Raw genomic sequence first — 11,165 nt, forward strand, 5'->3', positions numbered from 1 at the left:
GCTGATAGAGAAGAATCCAGCAGTGGAAGATGATAAAAATACAGGAGCAAAAGGGGATAATTGTGCAAGAGAGGAAGAGACTGAAGAAGATGAAGTTGAGAGGATAGGTGAATGAATCAGCTTTAGATAAGAAGAAGAACATCTGTTAACACTGGAAGGATTAATAGATTTGGTGTTCTTAGGAGTGTAGATTTGCTTCCAGGAGGTTGAGAAAATTCCCGTCTAACTGAAAACCTCTATTTTCTCTATGAAATAGGTGGCCAGGTCATCTGCTAAAAGCCAAGATTAGGAGAAGAAAGGTGTGTGTGTGTGTGTGTGTGTGTGTGTGTGTGTGTGTGTGTGTTGGGGAGGAAAAGTTTGAGATTGGGAGATGTATTAGTTATTTAAGGCTGTGTAACAAATTGCCCCAAAATGTAGTGGCTTAAAACAATATTGTTATTTCACAATTTCTGTGGGTCTGAGGATATCACTTAGCTGGATTTTCAGGGTCTCTCACAAGTTTCTAATCAAGATGTTTGCTGGGGCTCATCTCAACTCTTGGCTAGGGCAGAATCTGCTTCCAAGTTCTCTTAAGTGGTTGTTGACAGAGGTCAGTTTCCCCTGGGCTATTAGACAGAGGACTTCAATTTTCTTTATACCACCTCCCTCCATTTGGGTCTCACAATAGGGACTGACAGCTAGATTCCATCAGAGCAAGAGAGAACAAGCAAGACAGAAGCCAAAGTCTTTTTTTTTTAATAGATTAAAAAAAATATTTATTTATTTATTTTTGGCTGCATTAGGTCTTTATTGCTGCAGGCGGGCTTTCTCTAGTAGCGCCGAGCAGGGGCTACTCTTCATTGTGCTGTGCGGGCTTCTCATTGCAGTGGCTTTTCTGGTTGCGGAGCACGGGCTCTAGGCACGCAGGCTTCAGTAGTTGTGGCACGTGGGCTCAGTAGTTGTGGCTTGCGGGCTCTAGAGTGCAGGCTCAGTAGTTGTGGTGCACAGGCTTAGTTGCTCTGTGGCATGTGGGATCTTCCCGGACCACGGCTCGAACCCACGTCCCCTGCATTGGCAAGTGGATTCTTAACCACTGTGCCACCAGGGAAGCCTGAAGCCAAAGTCTTTTTGTAACCTAATCTCAGAAGTGACATTCCATCACTTTTCTGTATCCTATTTGTTAGAAGCAAGTCACCAGGTGCAGCCCACAGTCAAAGGAAAGTAATCATACAGTGGTGGAACTACAGGCACACCTCGGAGATATTGCAGATTCAGTTCTAGACTACCGCAATTAAGTGAATATCACAGTAAAGTGAGTCACATGAATTTTTTGCTTTCCCAATGCAAACAAAAGTTATGTTTACACTATACTGTAGTCTACTAAGTGCGCAATAGCATTATGTCTAAGAAAACAATGTACATACCTTAATTTTAAAATAACTTTATTGCTTTAAAAATACTAACCATCATCTGACAACACAGGGTTGCCACAAACCCTCAAGTTATTTAAAAAACACAGTATCTGCGAAGTGCAGTAAAACAAAGTGCAGGGCTTCCCTGGTGGCACAGTGGTTAAGAATCCGCCTGCCAATGCAGGGGACATGGGTTCGAGCCCTGGTCTGGGAAGATCCCACATGCCACGGAGCAACTAAGCCCGTGAGTCACAACTACTGAGCCTGCGCTCTAGAGCCCATGAGCCACAACTACTGAGCCCGCATGCCACAGCTACTGAAGCCTGCACACCTAGAGCCTGTGCTCCGCAACAAGAGAAGTCACCACAGTGAGAAGCCCGCGCACTGCCACAAAGACCCAACGCAGCCAAAAATAAATAAATAAAAATAAATAAATTTTTAAAAAGTGCAGTATGCTTGTCCTAGCATGATCTTTGGCATGATCTTTGGGAGAAATCTTAGAAGCTGCCTACCACAGAATGGAAAGGGTTCAAATGGATCTTGAACATAATAATATCACAGTAGCATCAACAGGATCTGGTAGAAGTTGGTGACTTCGAATTTCTGTGATAGCAGTCTGTCAGACATTGTGATTTCCTCCAGAAGCATTTAGTAATCAGGTGCCTAGAAGAATAATAAGGATGAGGACATAAGAATGAAGTTAGTGTTAAAACACAGTTCTCTGTGGTGCAGATTTTGTGTCAGTTAATAATAACCAGGTTTATAGATGTTCTCTGGAGTTAAAATGGATTCTTCAAACTTGAGGAGAGTTGACAAACAAAGGGTACTTCTGGCTACCATATTCCTGTATATGTTTTTTTTGTTGTTGTTGTTGTTTTGTTTTTGTGTTTGTTTTTTTTGCGGTACGCGGGCCTCTCACTGTTGTGGCCTCTCCCGTTGCGGAGCACAGGCTCCGGATGCGCAGGCTCAGTGGCCATGGCTCACGGGCCCAGCCGCTCGACGGCATGTGGGATCCTCCCGGACCGGGGCAGGAACCCGTGTCCCCTGCATCGGCAGGCGGACTCTCAACCACTGCGCCACCAGGGAAGCCCCATCCTGTATATGTTTTAAGGCAACATTGGGAAGGAGATAGCCTTGTGGTTAAGAGTTTGGTTTGAAAGATAGCCTGGGCTGAAGTCTTAGTTCAACTTAATAGTGGGGTGACTTTGGGCAAATGGTTTAATTTCATTTACCTTCCATTTCATCATCTTTAAAATAGTGTTGTTAGGGGAAGCAAATGAGATAATACATGGGGAGCACCTACATTAGTACCTGGTACGTAGTAAGCTTTCATTACATGGTCTTCATTGTTATGCCCCAGTATAAGGTTTATATTCTGTTTGCTATCTGCTAAAATTTTTAAAAAGTTATTTATGGGTCAAAAAACGAAATCTTTGGGAATTCCCTGGTGGTCCAGTGGTTAGGACTCAGTGCTTTCACTGCTGGGCCCTGGGTTCAATCCCTGATCGGGGAACTAAGATCCCACAAGCTGTGTGGCATGGCAAAAAAAAAAAAAAGGAAAGAAAAAGAAAAAAATCTTCTTGTGGTTGCCCAAAGGAACTAAAAATCCAGGATGTCCCCAGTGAGCCCACAGATACAGCAAGCTGATAAAAGGATCATAACAAGCCCAGATTTTTCAGAGCGGCACATATTTTACATATGCCACAAATAAGAAACTGATCAAATTATTAGGGTTATTTCCTCCTTTTCTTCCTTCAGGCAACATGCTGGAACCAGGATGTCAGTATATGCTTGAGGACAGTTACTTAGTTGCTTCCCAACTTGTAGATGGTGACCTTTATTCTTATACTAGTCAAACTTTAATGTTGGCTTGGAAACTCCAAATTAGGAGAGTACTCAATCATTACTGTGGAGCTGAGGAAGGCAGGACAGCAGCCGGATAGCAAAAATCACAGAAGACAGCAAGTTAAGCAGGGGATGACACACCAGACCTAGAAGTTTCTTTTCAGCATTGTTGCCCGAAGTGGCTGCTAAATCTTGAGTGTTCAAGTTCAGCTCTGGTCCCATCTTGGCATAACAACAATATGAAATGTAATAACACCCAGGTGTGGAAGTGGTTACTATTCTCCTGGAAGTTGGAGAAACTCATGAATGCTGATATTGTCAAAGGGTCCTTTAGGATCCATGCACTGTGCTTTTATTGTTAAATTTTTATTGCAAGCATGAAACTCACTGAACTCTCCTTGGTCTCTCTGGATATTCCTGTTTTCCTTAACTTCTCAATGTTCATGTGCCCCCCCCATTAATTTTATTGTAATTCTAATATATTTGGGATTAAATCTATTTTGTTAACATTTGTTTTCTGTTTGTCTTACTGTTCTGTGTTATTTCTCTCTCATTTCTTGCCTTATTTTGGATCTTTTTTTTTTTTTTTTTTTTGGCTTCTAAGATGACTTCTAAATAGGACTGGAACTAGGGTAAGGTGAGGGAGACACTTGCCTGAGTTGCCAAATTTAAAAGGGGGTCAAAACTCAGAAATCAAGATAAATAATACTCTCATACGATGTTTTTAGAAACAAAATGAATGCAAGACCTCTACTGCCAGGAAGATAGAGTAGATGTACTTTTCACTATTTCACTCACTAAGCGCAACTAAAAACCTGACACTTTATGTAAAAAACAAAAGAAGACTCTGAAAGATAGAAGAAAGAAGACTGACTAGGGACCTCAGAACCCGAGGAACAACACAGTGGTAACTTCCTTGAGTTTTCTTTTGGCTTATGTATCCCAGATTCGTAGGCAAAGAAGCCAGCAAGTCAGAGGTGCCAATGAACACACGAAAAAAAAACAACAACCCTACAATAGCCTGCTCTCTCTAGTCAAAGGACCAAGAAAGGGGCAGCCTCACAAGACATAAAACTTTTAGACAGAAACTGCTCTACTGAGGCCAAACACCACAGAGAAGAATGTGGTCCCACTGCTACCCATGGCAGCAAAGCTGAGTGAGGAGCCTAAACGTTTGCCTTCTCCAGGTTGTAGTGATGCATCCCAGTTCCCCTCCTCTCCTGGGATGGTGTCACAGAAGGCCAAGTAGGAACCCAGATTTTAATCCAGACCCAGCAGTAAAAAGGTTCCCCTCTCTCTCCTCCTGGGGTGATGTTACAGGAGGCCTAGTGGAGCATCAGGACTCTCACCATTATTCAGCAGTAAGGGCCAATTCCACTGCAGTGTCAGTGAAGACCATGTGGGAAGCCAGAACATCCGCTCCTGCCCAGTAATGACAAGGATCAACCTTTTCCTTGGGTGTCAGTGGAGGCCAAGTGGGGAACCTGGAGTTCTTCCTCCATCAGGCAGTAATAAGATGCTTCTTTCCTCTGCAGGAGCAGTGTCATAAAAACCAGTCAAAACAGAGGGTTTAAATAAAATCCAGAGTCTCATAACATGTGAAATATCCAAGTTTCAACTTAAAAAGTCATTCATCCTAAGGGGGAAAAAAAATCACTTATCCTACCAAGCAAGAACCAAAAGATCTCAAACTATTTTCAATCAATAGATGCCAAAAAGATGACAGAGACGTGAGAATGAGTAGACAGTTATTATCCATGATAAAAATGCTTCAAGGAGCAATTATGAACATGCTTGAAACAAATGAAAAAGAATACAAAGCCTCAGCAAAGTGATAGAAGATATAAAGAAGGACTGAATGGAAATTTGAGAACTAAAAATTCAGTAACTGAAATAAAAAGCTCTGTGGATGGGTTCAGCAGAAGAATGAAGGGTACAGAGGGAAGAATCAGAGAACTGGAAGATGGAAGAATCAAAAGACCTAGCATTAATGGAAGCTGAGGAGCAGACTTAGGGGAGGGAGGGAGGCAGTATTGGGAGAAGAGACTGTTAGACTTGGAATATTTAACTCAGGTTTTAGCATTGTTAGACTAATAAGACTTTATATACTAATGAAGTGGGGCTAAAATGACTATAAAAAGCAAAAGCATCTGTAGACATAGACATTTGTCCACCCACAGGCATATAACCACACATACTCAGAGAATAGTGAACAGATCTTTGAGTTACCACTCATTTTGCAAGACTTAAAACCAAAAGAACATATTTTCAGATGGTTAAATAAAGTATTATTCTGAAAAAAAAAACTCAATTTGAAGAACAGAGAGAAAAATAGACTTAAAAAAAAAGAGAGAGAGAGAGAGACAGAGAACAGAGCCTCAGGAATCTATGAGACTATAACAAAAGATTTAACATTCATGTCATCAAAGACCCAAAAGGAAAGGAGAAAGAGTGAGGCTGAAAAAGTATTTGAAGTAATAATGGCTGAAAACTTCCCAAGTTTGATAAGAGATTAAACCTATGGATTCAAGATGATGAGCAAACTCCAAACAGGATAAGTCACAAGAAATCAAAATCAAGACACATCATAATTAAACTTATGAAGCCTAAAGACAAATTCTTTTTTTTTTTTTTTTTTTGCAGTATGCGGGCCTCTCACTGTTGTGGCCTCTCCCGTTGCAGAGCACAGGCTCCGGACTCGCAGGCTCAGCGGCCGTGGCTCACGGGCCTAGCCGCTCCACGGCATGTGGGATCTTCCCGGACCAGGACACGAACCCGTGTCCCCTGCATCGGCAGGCGGACTCTCAACCACTGCGCCACCAGGGAAGCCCAAGACAAATTCTTGAAAGCAGCCAGAAAAAATAAATAAATAAATAAAATTAAAACTTACCTATAGGGGAAATACAATTCAAATGACTGTAGGTTTCTCATCAGAAACCAGAATGTCAGAGGGATGTGGCATAATATTTTTCATATTCCTTCTGTTCCATTTGCTATCTGCTTTTGAGATTCCAAATACCTGTGTATTAGACTTTCTACTTGCATTCTCTATGTCTTTGCCATCTCTTGCCTTTTCTCCTTGCTTTCACATGGACATTTTCTTCTGATCTTGAAGCTCACCGATTCTCTCCTCAGGTGTGTCTAATCTGTTACTTTATTGAGTTCTTAATTTGACTGCTATATATTTTAGTTATTTTTACCTTTTTGTTATCATTTCAAATTCTCTGAGTTTCTCAATCTTGTCTTTAATTTTCTTGTGCACATTAACCGTGGTTATTTTACAGTCTATGTCTCATTATCTGGAGACTCTGTGTTTCTTTGTTGCTTCTCGATTTTTTTATCATGTTGTTTTGTCTCCTTACTTCTTAATTTTTTTATTGAATTCTGGACATTATTTGTGAAAATTTTTATAAATAATTTGAGGCCTAGGATGACTTTATCTTCCTCCATAAAGGATTTTTTTAAAAATCTATTTATTTATTTGGCTGTCAGGTCTTAGTTACAGCACAAGGGATCTTTTGTTGCGACACGTGGGCTCTTGGGTGGCGCGCGGGCTCTCTAATTGTGGCATGCGAGCTCCAGAGTGCACGGGCTCAGTAGTTGCACTGCACAGGCTGTCTAGTTGTGATTCATGGCGTGCCTCCACAGAATATTTATTTTTGCTTTTGGCAGGCAGCTAGGGACATTGGTAACTGGGATAACCTTATCCAATGTCAGAAATAGAGGTGATTCGAAGATTAACTTCTTGCCCTTTGAGGAACAATCTACTTCTTGTTCTCCTTTAATCCTAGGGTATAGGTTCTTAACCCACATCAAAGCCTCTTCTTTGTCAATATTGTTTGGATTTTTTCTCATTGTCTGTTTCTGGAATGTTATAATATTCCATAATTGTCTATGCTGGTAATCAATATTTTGTACTTACTTGGGCCAGACAGAGTTAAAGGGGAAGTAGTGCCATGCCCTGGCTAGCCTGAGGTGATAGTGATAAATAAGAGTTTTTCAGGGCTAAGGAAAACCACTGAGATAGAGTGAGGGCACATGGGTTTAGTGTGAGGATCCCTCTCTCACCACCAGGAGGTACTCCCTTTTGTGTAAGCTTTAGAGCCCAGAACATTATTTTTATTGACGAAGGTAGCACCTTCTTATATGTTCACTGGTTTCTTCTGAATCTTTTAAACTCCTGTTTTGTTTTGTTTTTTCCTCTGAGGATCAGGCAAACAGAGTCCTGCAGTTGATGTCAGTCAAAAAAGAAAAATAACATTATAGTGGGTATAAAGGAAGACATTGAGGATTGTGCTGTATGAACAGTCTGTTTATAACCTGTAGTGGGGAGGAGACCTGGGATGGTCTTAGTGCAGACTCTTAATTTGGATAGACTTCCAACCAAATAACTTGTCTTCCCTTGAGATAGATATAGCTCATAATCTCACTTCATAAGATGACATTAACTAGATGAAAAGAGGCAAAGTAACTTGTTCAATACATTTTGAACCTTTATTGAAATGAAATGATAGGAATAGCAGAATGGGACATGGAATTAGTTGAAAATTGAAGAATAAATGGAGTGAAATAATTTAGCATTTCCCCCCTCACCACTAAGTACTTCAATTTAGTATCTGTTTCTGGCCAAACCGTTGTTATTGTTGTTGATACTGGTTTGTCTTGAAAGATTCTCGCATAGGGCTTAAGAAAGCTTCAGGTTCACACAAAACTGAAATGGCCTGTTAATGTGTGTCTCTCTCCCCTTAGATTGCAAGTTTCTTGAGGGTTGAGACTATGTCTTGTTTGTGGTCTCTCAGGGGTCTCTCTCATTTTTGGAAGTTCCTCACATATTAAAACACCGAGAAATCCTGAAACAATTTTCCAAAAATTGTAGCCTGTTTAAAAATTCTGATTTAATAAATTTCTGCTTTTTCACAAATTAAAGTATAATATAATATAGTTATGCTTTTCCAAAAAAAATGACAGGATTTTTAAAAAGAAGATACTTAATAGTGCCAAACAGGGACAAAAAGTTAAAGTTGTAAAATTACCACCTTGCATTCCTGTCACTGTAGCTCTGTTTCTGAGGCCTTTCAAGTATATGACGTCTTAATTCAAATGGGCCTCCTGCCTCCTCTGGCTCCAAGTCTTGCATTGGCCCTGGTCTTATTCATCTTTGTACCAGGAGCCTAGCACAGTTGCTGGTTCATAGCAGACATTCAACAAATGTTTGTTGAAATTTGTTTTTATTTATTCTTAATTTATTTTATTTTATTTTTCTGGGTCTTATAATGGTTTTTATTTAAATTTTTACTGGAGTATACTTGATTTACAATGTTGTGTTAGTTTCAGGTGTACAGCAAAGTGAATCAATTATACATATACATATATCCACTCTTCTTTAGATTCTTTTCCCATATAGGCCATTACAGAGTATTGAGTAGAGTTCTTTGTGCTATACAGTAGGTCCTTATTAGTTATCTATTTTATATATAGTAGTGTGTATATGTCAATTCCAATCTCCCAATTTGTCCCTCCCCCACACCCCCTGGTAGCCATAAGTTTGTTTTCTACGTCTGTAACTCTATTTCTGTTTTGTAGATAAGTTCATTTGTACCCTTTTTTTAGATTCCACATATAAGCAATATCATATGATATTTGTCTTTCTCTGTCTGACTTACTTCACTCAGTATGACAATCTTTAGGCCCATCCATGTTGCTGCAAATGGCATTATTTTATTCTTTTTTATGGCTGAGCAATTTGTATGGAAACACAAAAGACCACGAATAGCCAAAGCAATCTTGAGAAAGAAAAACGGAGCTGGAGGCATCAGGCTCCCTGACTTCAGACAATACTACAAAGCTATAGTAATCAAAATAATATGGTACCGGCACAAAAACAGAAATATAGATCAATGGAACAGGATAAAAAGTCCAGATATAAACCCACACACCTGTGGGTGACAAAGGAGGCAAGAATATACAATGGAGAAAATACAGTCTCTTCAATAAGTGGTGCTGGGAAAACTGGACAGCTACATGTAAACAAATGAAATTAGAATACTCCCTAACACCATATACAAAAATAAACTCACAATGGATTAAAGACCTAAATGTAAGGCTGGATACTATGAAACTCTTAGAGGAAAACATAGGCAGAACAGACTTTGACATAAATCACATCAAGATGTTTTTTGATCCACCTCCTAAAGCAAATAAAAACAAAAATAAACAAATGGGACCTAATTAAACTTCAAAGCTTTTGTACAGCAAAGGAAACCATAAGACGAAAAGACAACCCTCAGAATGGGAGAAAATATTTGCAAATGAAGCAACCAACAAGGGATTAATCCCCCAAATATACAAACAGTATATTACAGCTCAATATCAAAAAAACGAACAGCCCAATCAAAAAATGGGCAGAAAAGGGCTTCCCTGGTGGCACAGTGGTTGAGAGTCCGCCTGCCAATGCAGGGGACATGGGTTTGTGCCCCGGTCCGGGAAGATGCCACGGAGCGGCTAGGCCCGTGAGCCATGGCCGCTGAGCCTGCGTGGCCGGAGCCTGTGCTCTGCAACACGAGAGGCCACAACAGTGAAAGGCCCGCGTACCGCAAAAAAAAAAAAAAAAAAAAAAAAAAAATGGGCAGAAGACCTTGGGACCTCCCTGATGGCACAGTTGTTAAGAATCCGCCTGCCACTGCAGGGGACATGGATTTGATCCCTGGTCTGGGGAGATCCCACATGCCGAGGAACAACTAAGCCTGTATGCTACAACTACTGAGCTTGCCCTCTAGAGCCCACAAGCCACAACTACTGAGCCCTCGTGCCACAACTACTGAAGCCCACGTGCCTAGAGCCTGTGGTCCACAACAAGAGAAGCCACCACAATGAGAAGCACGCACACCGCAACAAAGAGTAGCCCCCACTCACCACAACTAGAGAAAGCCTGTGTGCAGCAACGAAGACCCAATGCAGCCAAAAGTAAATAAATTAAATAAATAAATTTCTAAAAAAACACATGGGCAGAAGATCTAAATAAACATTTCTCCAAAGAAGACATACAGATTGCCAACAAACACATGAAAAGATGCTCAACATCACTCACCTCACACTGGTCAGAATGGCCATCATCAAAAAATCTACAAATAAATGCTGGAGAGGGTGTGGAGAAAAAGGAACCCTCCTACACTGTTGGTGGGAATGTAAATTGGCAGAGCCCCTATGGAGAACAGTATGGAGGTTCATTAAAAAAACAAAAAATAGGGGCTTCCCTGGTGGCGCAGTGGTTGAGAGTCCACCTGCCAATGCCCCGTGAGCCATGGCCGCGGAGCCTGTGCTCCGCAACGGGAGAGGCCGCAACAGTGAGAGGCCTGTGTATTGCAAAAAAAAAAAGTTAAAACTCACTTTTTTTTAAATAAAAATAAATGAATTTTTAAAAATGTCCTTTCAGTTTTAATTTTTCCACACTCTTATCCCATTCCCAGACTGAAACATTTAAATTTAAAATTTTTTTAATTTTAATTATTTTGCTGATTATGTGCATATCACTAAACAATGTGTTTTTCCAGAAACTTATCAACTCATCTTCTGTGGAGGATAATTGTGCTAGATAATTCCATTTTCTAGTCTCCTAACTATCTGGAATTTTTTTTTAACATCTTTATTGGAGTATAATTGCTTTACAATGGTGTGTTAGTTTCTGCTTTACAACAAAGTGAATCATCTCTACATATACATATATCCCCATATCTCTTCCCTCTTGCATCTCCCTGCCTCCCACCCTCCCTATCCCACCCCTCTAGGTGGTCACAAAGCAGCGAGCTGATCTCCCTGTGCTATGCAGCTGCTTCCCACTAGCTATCTATTTTACATTTGGTAGTGTGTATATGTCCATGCCACTCTCTCACTTTGTCCCAGCTTACCCTTCCCCCTCCCCGTGTCCTCAAG

This window comes from Delphinus delphis, chromosome 3 (genome assembly GCF_949987515.2).
Source record: "Delphinus delphis chromosome 3, mDelDel1.2, whole genome shotgun sequence".
NCBI classification, from domain to species: domain Eukaryota; kingdom Metazoa; phylum Chordata; class Mammalia; order Artiodactyla; family Delphinidae; genus Delphinus; species Delphinus delphis.